At 32.7% G+C, this 19,652-nt stretch overlaps 1 protein-coding gene and 1 pseudogene across 11 annotated transcripts in view; one reads left to right on the forward strand and one right to left on the reverse strand.

The window, feature by feature from the left end:
- Positions 1–19,652, forward strand: part of CNTLN (centlein) — a 250,801-nt gene that overhangs the window by 98,974 nt on the left and 132,175 nt on the right. The gene's annotated exons all lie outside the window — the stretch shown is intronic.
- On the reverse strand, positions 15,218–15,740 carry LOC107506207 (annotated as a pseudogene).

Here is a 19,652-nt window from a genome sequence, read left to right on the forward strand (position 1 = left end):
TTAGTATTTATTGATCTAATTCAGAAATGGAATTAACATGAACAGGTAATTGGGTGCTTGAATGTTTATTAATGATTGAAGAGCAGTAACTTTTAAACCCCACATATTTTCTTTTGCTAACATCTCAACCTTAAAAGCAATTTTTAAATTTGTATCATATTACATTCTTGGACATCAGGTGCATAGAATTGGATTAATCATAAAAGTTGTATCATGACACAGTATTCTTACATGCGTCGGTCTGTTATATTATAGTTTGTTTATTATGATAAACACCCTTGGTTCCACCAACTAATCAAAGGATTATAACATTCCTAATGATTTACATCTACCTCTGTGCTTCTCTGTTATCTGGTACCCTGGTTCTCTCACGAGACATAAATAACCACTAAACTGTTTATTGTTTTGATTATTTTTTAAAAAGTTTTATCACATACAAATTTATGAGACAATGGTATATTGTCTACTTTTGTCATTAATACAAATGTATCATGTGTTATTGCTTTGGTATTTGGCAGTTTTGGCTCATTATTTTATTAAGATTCATCTACGTTGTTCGGTATAATGAATCACTTTTTTTACTGATTTAAAATATATGTGATGATATTATAACTACTTGAACATTCATTTGTAGATGAGTATTTGGGTTATTTTATTTTATTTTTTGCTGCTATGAGTAATGCTGCAATTGACATTTTTGTACATGATTCTTGGTATAGATGTGCTTGCATTTTTGTGCAATGGAAGTTCTGGATTTAAAATATTGCTTTCACAAAATACTGGTAACTTATTTTTCAAAGTGGTTTTAATCAATTTTATTCCTGCCAACAATGTATGAGATCTGATTGATTCTCATCCTCCTCAACAATAGGTATTGTCAGACTTCTTTGTTGATGATTGAATTAGTATAAAATAATTTTATTTTGATCTTCATGTGCGAATCACTGATTAAGCATATCTTCCCATGATTACTAGCCAAGTGGGTGCCCTCCTTTAAAATGTCTGTTTCTTTCTTTTATCCATTCTTCTATTGGATTTTTAAAATTTATTTGTAAAAGTTTTTTATGTTCTTGATATTAATCTCTAGTAGTTAAAGGTATAGCAAATATCTTACCTCACTGTGAATCTTTTCATTTTCATTTAGGTATCATTTAATGAACAGAAATTTTTAATAGGACAAATTAATATTTTATAGTTAGTGCTTTGGTATCTTATTAAAAACAATACTTCTCTATCCCAAAGATAGAAATATTTGTATCTCATTGTTCCTTGAAAAGTTTTAAAGCTTTGCTTATGTCATTTACATTCATAATTAATTTGGAATTGTGTTTTGTGTGTGGAATAAGATAAGGATCCATTTTTATTCATTGATTTTTCTCTAAATAGAAACCAGTTTTTCCAGCTCAACCTGTTGAACGATCCCCCTTTTATCCTGTGTAGCAGTGGGCTACCTGTCTCATATACCCTTGTTCAATATATTTGTGAATTTCTTTCTGGTTCTATATTCATTTCTATACAATGTTACATTGTCTTAATTAGTATAGCTTCATAATAAGTCTTTATATTTGATAGTCTCCTACTTTCTTATCATTTTTTAAAGTGTCTTGGCTGTATTGCGACCTAGTACTTAAATTTAACTTCTAGGATAATTTATAAAGTTTCATGAAAAAAGTTGAAATTTTTCATATACAGTTTTACTAAAGTATAACATACAAATAGTAAGGTGTACAAACTTAAGTGTATAACTTAGTGACATTTCACAAAGTGAACACATCCATATAAATATCACTCAGATCAAGATAATAGACTATTACCAGTGTCCAACAAACTTCTCTAATGTTCGTAATCAGTAGGTGCACCCACAAAGGTAACTACTTGTTTGGCTTCTGTCATCTATTTGTCTTGCTTATTTTTGACTCTTCCAGTATTATACCTTTAAACACTGTGTTTGCTGTGCATGTGTGCATGCGTGCGTGCATGTGTGTGTGTGTGTTTGGTAGTTACTCTTTATCACATTAAGGAAGTTTCCATCTATTCACAGTTTGATGAAAGGTTTTTGTGAACAGGACTTAGGTATAGACAAGGCATCTTTTAAGATTATACTAAGGATTTTCTCATCTATTCTGTTAACATGATGAATTACACTGATTAATTTTCAATTATCAATTCAAATTTGCATTCCTGAAATAAATCTAACTTCATTGTAACGTTTTATTATGTTCATATATTGCTGAATTCAGTTTGCTAATATTTTGGTTAGGATTTTTACATCTATATTGGTGAGGAATTTTGGGCTGTACTTTTCCTTTCTCAAATGTTTCCTGTTTGATTTTGATGTCAAGGTGATGCTGGTATCCTAATACAAAATGTAAAGTTCTCTCTTTTTCACTTAACTAGGAGAGTTTGTGTATGACATATTATTTTTTGCTTAATAATAAACACCGAAAGCTTTCCTTCTTACATAAGGAACAGGTCACTTCCATTCAGTACCATACTGGAGATCTAACTAGTACAATAAGGCAAGACACAAAATCATACCAAAACAGGGAAGTAAAACTTTACCAAATCTATGATAAAGCTCCTAGAAATAGTGAAGTAAATTTAGCAGTGTTGCAAGATACAACATCAATTTATAAAAGTCAGTTGTATTTCTAAATACTGGTAACAAATAATTAGAAATTTAAATTTAAAAAGAGTACCCTTTATAGTAACATCTCAGCCTATGAAATAATTAAAGATAAATTTGACAAAATATGCACCAGATCTATACACTGAAAAGTACAAAATATAGCAGAGTAAAATTAAAAGACATACATAAATGGACAGTTATGCCAAATTCATGAATCAGAAGATGCAGTATTGTTAATGATGTCATCTCATCAAATTGATCTATTATGTAATCTCAATTAAAATTTTGGGAAACTGCGTTTGGTTTCTTTTAGAAAAATACAAGCCAGTTCTGAAATTTATACAACTATGCAAGGGACCTCAAAGAACAAAATCAAGTTTGATTAAAAAAAAGTTTTGGAGGACTTAAGCTACCTGATATTTGTCAAGCTAAAAAACAAATTAAGGTAGTGTGGTATTGGCATAATAATTACAAAATAATCAGTAGAACAGATAAGGGCCTGAAAAATAGCCACTCATATATGTCATTTGATAGTACCTTGAACTGAGGGTAGTGTAAGTCGCTTTATTCTTTTTCAAAAATGCTTTGTATATCTCTGTTCTATTGCTATAGAAATGTTTATATTAGCTTGTTCATTTTACAAATAAGCATTCAGTTAGAAATGTTTATAATTTCCTTTGTAATTTTTCTTTTACTTCTTTGATTATTTAGAAGTGTTTACTTTTGAAATATTTGGAGTTTTTACCTCTCTATATTATTTTTTAATATTTTTTACAATATTTGCCTTTTTATTAAATTGTGATGACATTGGTTAATAAAATTATATGTTTCTAGTATACAGTTTAATAATATGTTATATGTATGTATATTGCAGTGTGTGTTCACCACCCAGAGTCACATTTCTTTCCATCATAATATATTTGACCCCCTTTATCTTTATCTACCTCTCACTCTCTCAGCTTTCTCTCTGGTAACTTCTAAACTGTTATCTGTGTCTATGAATTTTTGTTTCTCTTGTTTGATTGTTGCTTTCAGCTTTATATCCCACATAGAAGTGAAATCATATACTTATCAACCTTTTCTGTATGGCTTCTTTCACTTAGCGTGATAACCTCAAGATCTACCCAAGTCATCGCAAATGGCAGTATTTTCTCTTTTCTCATGGCTGATTAGTATTCCACTGTATATATGTACCACATCTTCTTTATTCAATCATCTATGGAAAGGCACTTTCGTTGTTTCTATGTCTTAGCCACTGTGAATAATGTTGCAATAAACATCGGGGCGCATATATCTTTAAGAATAAATGTTTGCAAATTTTTTGAGTAGATACTCAGAAGAGGAATTGTTGGGTCATATGGTATTTTTTTTCTTAATTTTTTGAGGAATATCCATACTATTTTTCATAGTGGCTGTTCCTTCTTCCTCGCAACATCTCCAACTCTTATTATTACTTGTCCTGTTGATAATAGCTATTCTAACAAGTGTGATATGCTATCTCATTGTGGTTTTGGTTTGCATTTCTTTAATAGCTAGTGAAGCTGAGCATCTTTTCATATGTCTGTTGGCTACTTCTCTTGGGAGAAGGGTCTCTTCAAGTCCTCTGCTCATTTTTAAATTCGATTGTTTGTTTTTTGTTCTTGAGTTGTATGAGTTCTTTATATATTTTGGATATTAGGCCCTTATTAAAGACATTGTTTGCAAATTCACTTCAAATATACTTTTATTGGGGTCAGAGTGGCCCAGCTTGTGGTTTTGGTAAATGTAGTATGTGTACCTGAAAATAATTTGTATTATGCATCTATTGGGTCAAAGATTCCTTAAATATCAATATTAATTATGTCATCGTTATTGACAGTGTTCAGATCTTCTGTCTTTAATGATTTTGTGTTTAGTTTTTTAAATCAGTTTTTCTATCAGACAGATGTTAAAATCTCCCAATATGATTGTAGATTTTTCAGTTTTTTCCTTCATTTTTAGCAATTTTTGCTTCATATACTATAAAACTATTTTATTAGCAGCATACATATAGATAATTGTCATGTCTTTCTGATTAATCAAACTTTGTCATTATAAAATGTCTTTATTATTAATAGTAATATTCTGTTCACTTGAAATCCAATTTTATGATATGAATGTAGCCAATTAGTGTCTTTATCTGATTGTTTGTTTATTTATTTATTTATTTATTTATTTATTTATTTATTTTTCTAGGTGAGGCATTCTTTGGTTGACCTCACAGATTGCAAAGACCTTGTCAGCTTACAATCCTTTATTATTATTATTTTTTAAAAGTTTTTACACCTACAGCACCTGGTCTTCCTAGGTGGTCTCCCATCCAAGTACTAACCAGGCCCGACCCTGCTTAGTTTCTGAAATCAGACGGGATGGGCTTGTTCACGGTAGCATGGCGATAGACCAATCAGTGTCTTTAATGGTTACATTTTACATGGTATACCTTTACCCATCCTATTAATTTCCACCTATGTGGTGTACATATTTAGCTCCTGTTTTTTTATTCATTGTGACAATTTCTTCCCTTTCATTGCATTATTGATCCATTTGAATTAAATTTAGTAGGCTTTGAGTGTATCATCTTACTATTTGTTTTCTGTTTGTCCCATTTTTTGTTCCTCTGTCTCTCTTTTCCTCCCTTCCTTTGGGTTGATAAACTGTAAACTTTTTAAAAACAGTTTTAAAATTTCACTTTTCTGCCTTCTGAACTCCACTGTTTCTGATAAGTCAGCTGGAATTTGTTTTATTGTTAACTTAAATGTGTCAGTTTTGTCTGGATTTTCTCCCCCACCCCCTCCATTATTTCACCTTTGGTTTTAAGAATTTTAACTATGATGTTCCCAAGTATAGTCTTAATTACTGTCATTATTTTTGCAGTTTGATGAGCTTCTTTATTTTTGTAAATTTATATTATATAAATAATATTATATATTATTTATATAATATATATTTTTAGGTATATACATGTATATATATGTGTGTATATATGTGTATATATACACATACATATATATGTGTATATATATAAAATATATATAATATATATTATATATACATATATATATTATATATATATATAAAACCAAATTGGGGAATATTTTGACATTTCCTAAACATTTTTCGGACACCTCGCTCTCTTTTTCTACTTTTGAGTTCTATTTCATTTATATTAGACTTTTCGGTGTTGTCTCAAATATTAAAAGATTTCTTCAGTCTTTTATGTTCTTCTGGTTTGATAATTTCTATTAATTTTTATTCAAGTTAACTGACACTTCTGTTATCTCCAATTTGCTCTTAAGTTTCTTTCTGTGAATATTCTTCAAATATTGTGTGTTGTTCATACCTTGCAACATATTTTTTTTCTTTAGGTTCTTGTTATAATAGTTAAAATAGATCCTTAAAATCATTACATTTTAATAACATCTTTTGCATCTCCTTGGATTTTGATGACTAGTGGTTTTCCTTTGCTTTTGAATACGGGTCATAAATTAATGTTTCCTCTAAGTCTAATAATTTGGGATTACGTAGTGTACACAATAACATATTTTATAGAGACTGTTTTTGTTGTATTACTCATGTAAGTGCTGAAGTCTTCCTTCCTTCCTTCCTTCCTTCCTTCCTTCCTTCCTTCCTTCCTTCCTTCCTTCCTTCCTCCCTCCCTCCCTCCCTCCCTCCCTCCCTCCCTCCTTCCTTCCTTCCTTCCTTCTTTCCTTTTGTCACAATTTAACTAGGTTAGACTTGAGCTTCAAACCCTGTTTCCCTTCAGGTGAGTACACTTAAATTGCTTTTAAGTTCTTTTAACATTATCTATATTGCTTGGAGGTCTACCTAATACATGTATACTTCAGTTATCAGTCACAGTTTTCTCTCTCACTTTTCTAGAATTTTCCCTCTTTTTAGCTGCAGTGGGAGACATGAACTTTGTTCTCTAGTTCTTCAAGCCAGTTAGACTGCAAATTTCTGTGAATTTTATCCTCCTCAATTGTGTCCATTGTGGGCCTCTGTCAGGTAAAAATCTGTAAATATAGGAGACTTATTTAATGTTGTTTTGTTTTCTAAGTTATCAATTCTTGTTCAGATTCTTTTTGCACTTGATCATTCTGTTACCTTCATGTACCTGAGTTCATATTTTACTAAGAGTTTAGGCTTAATCTGATAGGATCTACTCAGCTACTATTATAAGTGGAACTTCCCAGCCTTTGACTTTTTGATTGTAATTTTACTTTTTATCATTTCTAAACAATGCAAGCAACTTAATAACACTCTAACTCCTTAGTCTCCTCACCTTTTTTGCTATTATTGTCTTACATATTAATCCTACCTATGTTTTTACCCTATAAGACATTGTTAATGTTATTAAAAAAGAATATTCATTGAGAAATTTTACTCTTTTTAGTGCTCTTTTCTGGAATTCTGTGTTTTCCCTTATGATCTTTTGCCTTTGGCATTAATTACTCTTTTAGTATTTCTTTTAGTGAGAGTCTGCTCACAATGGATTCCCTCAGTTTATTTTTAATGGAGAATGTCTTTTTGCCTTCATTTCTGAGTAGTATTTTCCAAGTGGTTAGAATTACAGATTGGTAATTATTTTCTGTCGTCTTTTAAAGATGATGTGCATTGTCTTCTCCATTTCGAATTGAGAAGTCATCTTTCTTTTCCTTGCTCTTTTGAAGGTAATGTACCCTTTCTCTGATTGATTTTTATATTTTCTCTTTATTTTTGGTTTTCAACAGTTTTTATATGATTTGTTTAAGTGTAGTGGTGTTTTTGTTATTTGTGTTTTTGAGTTTAAAATTTTTTTTTCTTTTTCCAGCTGTGGCTTTATGGTTTTCTCTATTCTTGAAAACATTCTTGCTAAAAATCTCTTCAAATATGCTTTTGTACATTTTTTCTCTCCTGTCCTTGTGATATTTCAGTTGTACACATATTAGACCTTTTAACCATGTTCCATATGTCTTTTGTCTCTTTTATATTTTCAAAGGTTTTTTTCTTTTTACTTCAACCTTGATGTTTTCTTCAATTTACTCATTCTCCTTTCTGTTATGGGTAATCTGGTGTTGTGCCCATCTACTAAATGCTTGTGTAGAATATGCATTCTACTTTTATTGGGTGGAGTATTCTAAATGTGTTATTGGCTTGTAGTGATTCTAAATGTAATTGGCTTGTAGTGATTTTTGAATCTTTTATATCCTTGCTGAATTTTGTCTAATCGTTCTATTTTTGTTTATCTATTATTTCTCTCTTCGATTTTGTATATTTTTGCTTAACATATTTTGGAGCTCTGCTTAGGTGCATATATACCTATAATTATATCTTCTTAAAGAATTCACCCTTTCATCATTATGAAATGCCCTCTATAGTGAGAGTTTTTGTCTTGAAGTCTATTTGATCTGATTTATTTTATTTTATTTAAAATTTTCTCACAGTTTTATTGAGATATAATTAACATATAAAACTATATTAGTTTAAGATATACAACATAATGATTTCACATATATATCTATTTCAAAAAATGATTACCATACAATAAGTTAAAATGCATTATCTCACATAGTCACAATTTTTTTGATGAGAACTTTTAAGATTCACTCTTAGCAATTTTAAAGATGCAATATAGTCTTTTTAACAATATTCATCATGCTGTATGTTACATCCGCAGAACTTTAATGATCTTATAACTGGAAATCTGTATCATTTAACTACTTTTACCTGTTTTCCCCAAGCCCCCACCACCCAGTTCCTGCACCCAACAATCTGTTCTCTGTTTCTTTGTGGGCTTTCTCCCCCCGCCGCCCCCCCCCCCCCCGTAGATCCCACATATAAGTGATCTCATTCAGTGTTCATCTTTCTCTGTCTGCCTCACTTCACTTAGCATGATGCCCTCAAGGTCCATCCATGTCGTTGTGAAAGGCAAGATATCCTTTTTTCATGTGATTGAATAATATTCTGTTGTGTGTTGGTATATATACCACATTTTCTTTATCAATTTATCATCATTGGACAATTAGGTTGTATCGATGTATTGACTGTTATAAATAATGCTGCAATAAACATGAAATTATAGATGTATTTTTGAGTTAGTGATTTCATTTCCTTCAGATATATACCCGGAAGTGGAATTGCTGGATTGTATGGCAGTTCTGTTTTTACCTCTGTACTCTTTTTTTCTATAATAGCTGTACTAATTTACATTCTCACCAACAGTGCACAAGAGCTCTCTTTTCTCCATATCTCCACCATCATTTGTCCTTTCTTGTCTTTTTGATAATTGCCATTCTAACAGGTGTGATGTGATCTCTCATATGTTTTGGTTTTCATTTTCCTAACGATTAGTGATGTTGAGTGCCTTTTTGTGTACCTTTTCATGTTGGCCATCTGTATGTCTTTGGAAAAATGTCTCTTCCAAATCTCTTTTTTTAAATCAGATTTTTTATTTTTGCTATTGAGTTATATGATTTATTTATGTATGTATGTATGTATGTGTTTATTTATTATATCACATATATGATTTGAAAATATTTTCTCTCATTCTATAGGTTGCCTTTTCATTTTGTTGATGGTTTCATTTGCTGTTCAGAAGCTTTTTAGTTCGATATAGTCCTACTTGTTTATTTTTGCTTTTGTCACCTTTTTTTTAGTGTCAAATCCAAAAAAATTGCTGCACAGACTGATGTCAAAGATTTATCATCTATGTTCTAGGAGATTTGTAGTTTCAAGTACTACCTTTAAATCTTTAATCCATTTTGAGTTGATTTTTGTGTATATGATAGAAGATAATGGTTTACTTTCTTTTACATGTGGCCGTCCAGTTTTCCCAGCACCATTTACTGAAGATACTGTCCTTACCCCATTGTATATTTTTGGTTCCTTTGTTATAATTAATTGACCATATATAAATTGACAGTGTTGCTAGGTAGAGTAATCTTGGTTGGAAGTTTTTCATTCACCACTTTTAAAAATCATGCCACTTCCTTTTGGCCTGAAAAGTTTCTGCTGAAAAATCTGCTGATGGTCTAATGTTTTTTTCCCTTTTATATAACAAGTTATTTTTCTACTGCTACTTTTAAGATTCCTTGTTTTTAACTTTTAAATATTTATTGTAATGTGTCTTAATGTGAGCCTTTTTGCAGTTATCTAACTTGGAACTCTCTGGGCTTCCTGAATCTAGATGTCTATTTCCTTCCCTACGTTAGTTAAGTTTTCAGTCATTATTTCTTGAAATAAGCTTTCTGTTCTTTTCTCTCCTCTTTATAAGTTTCTTAAGCTATCTTAAGCTATCTTTTCTCTTTTTCATTTTTTTCCTTTTGCTCCTGTGATTGGATGAACTCCACTGCCCTGCCTATGAGTTCACTTATTTTTTATTTTTCTTCATGTAGTCTGCTGTTGAACCCCTCTACTGTGTTTTTCAGTTCAATTATTGTATTCTTCCATCTGTGATTTTTATTTGGTACTTTCTAATATTTTCCATTTCTTTGTTAAAATTCCCACTTTGTTTACGCTTTGTTCTTCTTACGTTAGTAAGCATCTTTATGACCATTATTTTATTTCTTCATCAGATAAATCACTTAACCCCTTTAGTTAAAGTCTTTAACTTGTCCTTTTTTGGAATATATTTCTTTGTTTTTTTTTTACTTGCCTCGACTCTCTGTATTAGTTTACATGCATTAGATAAAACAGACACCTCGCTTAGAGTTGTAGGGTAGTATCATGTAGGCGATGAAAGTTATTATTCAGCTGTGCACTAGCTCCTGATTTTCTCTTAAACCTTTGTGATTGTCTAAGCAAACTTGTTTGTTATTTGTGGGTCTAGTAGTTGAGGGTGTGCTAAGATCTGTCCATCTGCCTTAGGGGGAGATCTTAGTCAGCACTTAAATACAAACTGATTGGAAGCTGATCCCTCAGACAACAGCTTTTAAAGTATGCAAATAGACCTCTTTCAGGGGAAGACTGGTAGATGGGCATTTTTTCTGCTCCCTTTGCACTGAACCCTGGAAAGATAGCCAATTAAGAACTGTTTCATTTTTTTGCTACAGTTCATTGACCCATGAACACAAGCCCCACAGGCCACAAGAACCAGGCTATCAACTGATGTGTCCTCTGGGTGACAGTCACAAAACCCAGGATACTAGATGTGTGTACAGCTCCTTCCGGGGATATATCACTCACTGACTTAAAGTAGAGGGAGAGTGCTAAGATGGCACTCACAGGCTTCCTGGTCTCTGAAAAGAATTGTAGTCAGTCCCTAGATGTGTGTTAAATTAAAAGCATGACTCTTAAGAGAGCACCCACTGACCCAGGCTGATGACTTGTACTCACACAGCTACAGAAACCCTATCTGGCTTCTGGGATCTGATGCGGGCAAAGAGAGACTAAGGCAGCTGACGTCTTATACTTGTACAGCCACAGAGACCTTGGATGTCGCTGGCATGGTTTCTGGGTTTCAGTAGGAAGGGGGTGGTGGTGCAGATGGAGGGACTCAGGCTGCTGATATCAACTAATGTGGAACCCTGTGGGGCAAAACCTGGTGAGATCTGCAGGGGTCCTTGATGGATATGGTAGACATTGGCTTTATCAGGGGTGAACGTTGATGAGTCTGTCTGCAGAGCAGGGCTCTGTGAACTATCCATCACTCCTGCTAATAATAGCTTCTGGTTTTCTTTCTTGTTCCTAGATGGCTCTATATGTCTCAGCTTTGCTGGTCCGGGTAGGGTGAAACTGAAGGAGGATCTCTGTATAGTGCCCTGAGAGGCTATAGAAGTTGGTTGTTCACCTTGCTTTTTCTTTCCTGGTGAGAAGAACTCTTTCTAGCTGGAAAGTTCCTTCTTGGTGCTGAAAAATGCCAATTTAGGGGCTGGGATGATGCAGGCAAAGTGAAATTATTTTCCTTCTTCTTTATTTTGTTTTTTGTTTGTTTGTTTGTTTGTTTGTTTCACTATTGCTAATACTTATGAAATATACTCTAGTGGTCTCTCAGAGTTTTTTTGTTCACAGAGAGCTGTCAAGTTGTTAATCTCGGTGGAACACAGGGAAGCTAGGTTCTCCTATGTTGCCTTTTTTTTTTTTTTCTCACCAGAATTGTTGCTTCTTTTAAATGAATGCATTTTTGTGTACTAAGTTACTCATAGTTTTAACCAGGTTACTCTGCTGCAGTATTAGTTTCAAGGAGAAGGACAGTACTTAAGCCATGAAAAGCATTTGTCTTTCAGCTTGGAATTTATATATATATTTTGCTTAGCCATATTTCTCCCACAGTTTAGCTGAGTATGTTCCTCCTTCCTCTGTGGCACAGTTTGAAATGTGATGTATTTGTTTCTAGGGATTATATGTGCCCTTTGAGCCTGTCAGATTGGTTGACTTTTCTCAAAATCTACCTTGACTTTTCTAAATCTGTATTGATTTAATTATAGAGTGCTTTTTGCTGTTCTCTTGAGTTTGATCATTAGATTCATTATGAGATAGTTAAGACAGAGATTGTTAATTATAATAAATATGTGCATAAATATATAAAATGTATTTATATGTTTTTCATAAATATTAAGTGCAAGAATGGCATATGGCATACTGGATACAGCTGTTAAGTAAATGTTTTCAGGTCTGATCATTTTAGTTTTTATATTCAACTTTGGGGAATTTTAGGCTGAGGCAATGAAAGAAAAAACTCAAAATAATTTTTCTACCCCAACCCTATATAACTTGACTCTGAAAGTGAGATGAATGAATATTAGTTAGATATTATTAAGCATGATTCCCTGAATTTTGGTATAGCTAGTGAGATGACTTTAAAATATATACATTTTATGGACTGACTAAATAATGGCTCTTCTCTTATGTGGAATACTGGTATAGATATTCAAAGATAGGAATTTTGAACTGAAAGTTGTTTTTTTTATGTATTAAGGACATTTTCTTTAAAATGTCATAGCAAAATACAGTAATCATACTATTAATTAGAACTCTATTGATATGTCTAAACTTATTTTACAAATATTTATTGATATTGTGCCATGTGTTAGGGACTCTTCTTGGTGATGGAATATCTTTAAGGAACAAAATGAGGTCTTTGCACTCAAAGAGCTTACATTCAAGTCAGAGAGTCACCATCAGTAAGTGTTAATAAATGGAATAAGTGTTGTAAAAAAATATTGCAATGTGAGACAGAGCATAATAGAGAATGTGGTGCTATTTAATGTATGATGGTGAGAAAAAACTACTCTGATCAAGTGACATTTAAGAAATAAACTGGAAGCAAACCATTTATGTATGTGAGAGAAGACCAATCCCAGCAGAAGGATCGACAAGTGCAAAGCTCATGAAGCAGGAGTTTTAGCAAGGAGACCAATGGGGTAGATCCAAGAGGGCTATGGGGAGAAGAATGATAGTGACCTCAGAGAGGCAGATGAAAGGTCAGGTCTCCTAGGGCCTTGTTAAATCACCATAAGAACATAGGCTTTACTCTAAGATGGAAAACCCTTGGTGTGTTTTAATTAGAAAAATAACATGGAACCTAGTGTGTTTTAATCAGAAGGGTGATCTTACTTAATGTTTTAAATGATCATTCTGGTTGCAATGCTAAGAAGAGACTGTAGGAAGGCAAAGATGGGAGCAGGGAGACAAATTTAAGAGGCAATTGTAATAGTCCAAGTGAAACTCAATTGGATGCTTATATTTGGTTGTGAGACATAGTTTGATTTTGGAAATCATTCAAAGGTCGAGCCCACAGGTTTGAAAATGGCCTAGATGTGAAGTATGAGACTAAGGGAAGAATTAAAAATGAATCTTGGATTTCTAGGCCTAACTACCTGGATGAATGGATGTGCTATTTTCTGAGCAAGAAAGAGTACCTAGCATTTCTCCTCACAAGGACACTGAAGTTATATAGAGAGACTTGGAAGCTTTGAATTAGAAAAATAGTAAAATGAATTGAGAGAAATGGATGACTCAGGATTTCCACCAATTAGTAATAGATTTTTATTATGTCAATATTATAACTCTTCTTCAGGATTCAGTCTACCTAGACTTACCTTTTCATCCATCAGTTCTTTCATCCATCCATCCATTCATTTATTCATGTATTATTAAGTTGTATAGTCAATATTAAATTCCTACTGTATTCTAGGTATTAGATTCAGTGTGAAAAGATACAAATATGAGTAAGACATTTTTTTCTTATATAGATGGGTGTGCAGAGAGGAAAATAATTATTGTAAAATATGCTATAATGGAAGTATGAAAAAAGTACGAGTTTTGTGGCGAGAAGCTTTGCAGGAAGCATGTGTGTGGAGAGGAGGGGGGTTGCCAACGTTTTCAGAGAAGGCAATATACCTCAAATTTGAAAATTATTTAGGAGTTTGTAGTTTCTTGTTGGAAGTTAATTAGCATAGGCCCAGCGGTGAGAATGTGTGAGGTATATCCTGGATATTGAGAATAGCCTGGAGTTTAACATGCATCCAAGTTACCTGGAATGGGAGGTTGTTAAAAAACAGATTCTGATTCAGTTAGGTAGGTTGGACTGGAGTCTGAGATTCTGCATATCTTTTATGTTCTCAGATGATGCCATTATTGCTGGTCCAGGGATCGCCCTTTGATTAATAAGAGACTAAGAAGACAAGTGGATTATATAGTTGAGGGGAAATGGTATGAAGATTTTATTCTTTCTTCCATTTTAGACTTCTGTATCAGGACTCCTCTGTGCATGAAGGTGGATATTTAAAGAGTAATATAAAACATAAATTCTGGAATTTGATACCCTTATCTGTTACCTTGAACAAGTTACTTGGGAGAAGTTTTCAGTTTTATCATTTGTAAAATGAGTATTATAATAGTTCCTATCTCATTATAGTTTTATTACATGCATTGTGGGCATTTAGAGTAATAATACATGTTAGCTTTTAATAATATTATATGAAAAAGAAACTTATTAGGTCATGTTAAAAACTTGGGATTTTTTTTCTTGTATTGGTGGTGATTTATCTTCTCTTTTTCCTGATCTCACTTATAATCAGAATTATTGGTGAGCTGACAGTCTTTGCCATAGAAAAGGGCAAAACTAATTGGTTCATATGGGATTGAAACCTGTGACCTTTGATTTCTTAGCACCCTGCTCTTAACTAGCTGAATTCCGAATGACTGCCTATTCTTATTTCAGAGTGATTGTTTATCTTTTTCATGCAGAGGTACCATTTCTTGCCTTGGAGGAATGTCTTGCAGTAGAGGACAGAGAGAAACCTAAGTCTTAAAATTACTGTATTTGTCTGTGAAGGACATACACTCCATGCGGCTAATAGGTGACTTCAGATTACAGTTTTGAATTTTGATCACAGACTTGTTTATTTGTATTTCTTTTCTCAGATACTTTATTCCTTCCTTTTTAAGTGGCAGAGATCTGTCTTTCCATAGGCCATGTTCCCTTACGTTCTCACTTCTTAAAAATTTTTATTACCAAATATTTGAAATCCACAAAAGAAAAAATGCATTGTCTGTGGACCCACCAGTAACTATCACCAGTACTTTTTTTTTTTTTGGTTTTCCTAAGTAGTTTATTTGGGCAGACCAGGGGACAGGGAGTTCCTACATCTAAAAGAAGGTGTTGGGCTTCTTTGTGGTGAAGCCTGACTTGTGCTGGCGACAAAGGACCTGGTAGGGCAGCAGGAACTTGATCTTGGAGTCGTGGAACTGTTTTATGGCAAGTCGGCATCACTTGCTCGCTGCAGTCTCCTGCACCTTCATGATCTGGATTGAGTGGACACGGGCACGGTGCCAGGCCTCCATATCCCGGCAGCACTGAGTGACGGCGCCTGCAGCCATCGGGTCACGGTATTCCCGGTACATCTTGTGGGTGCCCGTTAGGGAGTCGTAGTGCAGCCAGTTCTTCAACCCACAGGGGATATTTTTCAAACACCTGCCCACCGTAGACATTTTCCCCTGAAGACTTCTTCGTTATCTTGAGCTAAGACACAAATTACCAGAAGCGAGACTTAGTGATAGCATGGTTAGGCGTGAAGATGTGCATGCAGTAGAGGGGTGGCGTGCAGCCCTTGAGGGTGAGCAGGCAGTCCCCCTCCGCCTCGCATTCTCGCAGCGGGCCGGCGGCCTTCATAGCTCTCCCTCCGTGTTCGCTGCCACCCACAAAAGGCTATCGCCAGTATTCTTGATGCTACCTGTATCCTCCGTGATCCCACCTTACTTCCTTAACCTAAAGGTAATCACTCCCTCGGATATTGTGTTTATTAATTTCTATTAATTCCTACCTATTAAAACTGCTTTCTTAAATAATATATTGTTTAGTATTGCTTTTATTTCAACCTTAAAAATATCTTATATCTTCTATATATATCATGTTCTGGGACTTGGTTTTTTTTATTTTAGCTTTACTTTTGTAAGATAACTCATTGCTGTTCAGTGTAGCTATAATTCTTTTCCTGTTCTATGCAACAGTTTATTGTATGAATAAGCTATAATTTGTTGATCTACTCTTTGCCAATGAACTTTTTTTTTAGCTATAGGAATTTTCACACTGTTGCTATGAACTTTTTAGTATATGTCTCCTGGCACACATGTGCAAGACTTTTTCTAGGATATATTGCTAAGAGTGAAATTGCCTATCATGAATATGCAGATATTTAGACTTGCAAGAAATGCCTAATTGTGTGCCAAAATGAGTGTCTCACATTATAGATTAAGAACTTACATTCTTAAAAGAGATGAAATGATATCTCATTCTGATTTCATTTTCTATTTCTTTGATTTCTAGTGAATTTGAGCATCTCATTTTTGTTAAGTGAAATACCTGTTTATGTCTTTTGCCCATTTTTTTTATTAGAATGCTTTTTTGTTGAAATTCTTTATTTTGAATACTAATATTTTGTTTTATATTATTTAAAATGTCAGCCTCTGTATTACATAAATCCCAGATCTCTGTGGCTTAAAAATATTTATTTTTTATTTACATAACTGTCCAATGTGAGTACTGGATTTTCAACTTCCACGTGATGATTTAGAGATCTAGGCTCCTATTATCTTTTGGATCCACTAGCTTTAAACATGGCTCCCAAAGTTATCCTGGAATCTTCTCTACTCCAACTAACAAGAAGGAAATAAGGTCTTAGAGAATAACATTTAGGAAGTTTTTATGAATCAGGCTTGGAAGTGGTATATATCAATTGCACTGGCATAGTATTGGCCATGACTTAATTATTTGGCCACGTGTTATCTAATTGCAAAGAAGATTGGGAAATATGTGCCCTCAAATATTGGGAAAAAATATTTCCCCAAAAGAGGAAATGAGTTTAGAGATCAATCAGCAGTCTCAGCTATTGGTTATAATTGTTGCAAATATCTTCTTGCTTGTGATTTTTCTTCGCACTTACTTATTCTATAAGTCTCTGGAAAAATAAAGTGTCAATTTTAATAAAGTGTCAATAGTTTTTCTTTTATAAAATTTTGTTTTATTAGTTTCAAAGTATACAATACGTTGGTTAGACATTTATATAGTTTTTAAAATAATCCCCCTAATTATTTCTTAAACTTGGTGCTTATTGCATTGTTTAAGAAATCCTACCTTATCATGAACTCATATTTTCCTACATTTTTTATCTAAAGTTTTATAGTTTTGACTTCCACATGCGAGTCTTTAATCTATGTGGAATTGATTTTTGTGAAGAGAAGAATTCCATTTAATTTCTTAAAAATCTTTAGCTTTTGTTCTTTTTCAAATGCAGTCACTTTGACTTTAAATCTTCAGGCTTCTTACTGATTCAGTTTTTAGGCTTCTATTTCACATAAATCAGGATACAAGGTATAATGAGGTTAGTTCTAGCAGACAGTGGTGGCAGGCAGTGTATTTGGGCATACAGAGCACTATGTCGAGGTTTCTTTCCTGACATCTGTAGTTTGACGTTAGAGAAACTAGAACTTATCCCCAGTGCTTGGCCTCTCCTTCATCCAAGAAAGTCATGGCTCTGTGTGTGTGTTTAAAAGGTATACAAAGTGAATAGAAAATCTAGTTTTTACATAATTGGAATTGCACAGTATATAAATTTGTATCCTGCTGTACAATTACCATTTCATCATAATGTAATTATAGATTAGAAAACATTTTTTTGACTGCCTAAAAATCTAACAGAAATGTATCATTTTTTTCCTAAATATTTTTCTACTCTGGGACATTAAACTTATTTCAAATATTTTTTTGTTTCCTCTGAATTTGATGCTATGATTAATATTTGTGTAACTTTATTCTTTCTCATTTCTGGTTGTTTCTGTAGAATGAACTCTTAAAAGTAAAATTCTTGTGTCAAAGATTATGAACCTAAGGCTTTTGAATATAGCAAACAAAGCTACATTGCAGAAAGATCATGCCAAATTATTTTCGCACAGTATATAAAAGTGCCCACCTTTCATAACCTTGCAGATGTTATTACCATTTAAAAATAGCCTTGTTAATTCATTCTTTTTGTTTTTCATCTCTGGAAACTAGTGAGGTTTTTCAGTCTTTTCACTTAGTTTTCTTTTGTAAATGTTCTATCCATTTGTATTTTTATGTTTTTCTTTGTTTTGTTTATCGATATACATGACTATATACATATTAAGGAAATGAGCTCTATATAATATTATCACAGATAGTTTCACAGTTTGTCTACCTTGTTAATGCTTTCTAAACTTTATGGACTCAGTTCTAAGATAATTACTGAGAACTTTCTCCTGAAGCCCTTTTCTTAAGATTGAGAATGTGTACCTCTTTTGTGCATTAGCAGGTATTAAGCTTTATTGTTTTTGTTGTCTGTCTCCTCTTTGGACTATGAGCTTCTTGAAGGCAAGAAGATTGCTTTCTTATGCTTTTATCCTCATTGTTTTTTCCAGTGACATTTTAATTTCAATAAATGCTTATTGAATAAACACATGAAAAAATGTATATCCTGGTTTCATTTTCAAACTCATTTTTCCTATCTCGCAGTGATCAGATTTTCTTGACACAATTCTAGTAAGATAGGAGCTATAATGAATCAACTTTTACAAGGGATAATCTAGTTGTGATATGAAATTATTACATCTGGACTAAACAAATTTTTTAAGTCTTTGCTTTAAGTGTTGCTGAGTTGATTTTGTATAACTTTCCAATGCAGCAAAAGAGAAAAAAAATATATATCTATATTAGTCAGCTTTGTTTTCTTGCCAGAAAATCGAGTATTCATAGTAGCTATTAGGCATCAACTAAAGTATTTTAATTTCTCACTTGGCAGGGAGGAGATCAGATTGCAGTACCTTAACTTAGGCTTAGAATGTTATTAAGCCTTGTCATACTGTAGTTGGGATGTAAGATTCCAGAGTTAATAATTGGTCTGCTTTTTATGATTTTTTCTTTATTATTTTTTCACTTATACTTTTTTTGGCATTTCCAACATGGAGGATATCAATCTTATACTTTCTATAGGTATCTTACTATTACAGTATCAAAATATTTTTTCAGTGTATTAAGACAAGGTGTCATATATGTGAAGTACTTTGAAATTATGCATATTACCATCTTATTTCACACTTAACTGAATTTTAATTTACATGTATATAAATTCATTTTGAAAAGTTGATTTATTTGACAGCATTATTTTAAATGAAAATTCCTTTGTATTTTATTGCTTGATTTAATTATACTCAACTAGTTTAGATTTTTAATTCATTGTATAAGAAGGCATGGCCAGAGAAGTATATAGGAAATTATCTCTTGACAGTTTCATGTTTAATCTAGCATAAGAAAGAAATGACTTACCAATAAAATAATATTGTGGCATGGTTTTTAAACTTGATGAAGAACTTTTTTAATTTAAAAGAAAAATTTGAAGTATTTATATTTCATAAGTGTTAACTATAAAGTTTTTTCTAAAGCATTGTGCATTATATTCACAAAATTTGAACTCATTATAATCATACAACTTCTCTACCTTTCATGAAGAATAAACTATTTTCTCTAAAGAAAGATCTTCTAATAGATATTCTGATATTTTAAGCCTGCTTG

This window comes from Rousettus aegyptiacus, unplaced genomic scaffold, assembly GCF_014176215.1.
Source record: "Rousettus aegyptiacus isolate mRouAeg1 unplaced genomic scaffold, mRouAeg1.p scaffold_m13_p_3, whole genome shotgun sequence".
NCBI lineage: Eukaryota > Metazoa > Chordata > Mammalia > Chiroptera > Pteropodidae > Rousettus > Rousettus aegyptiacus.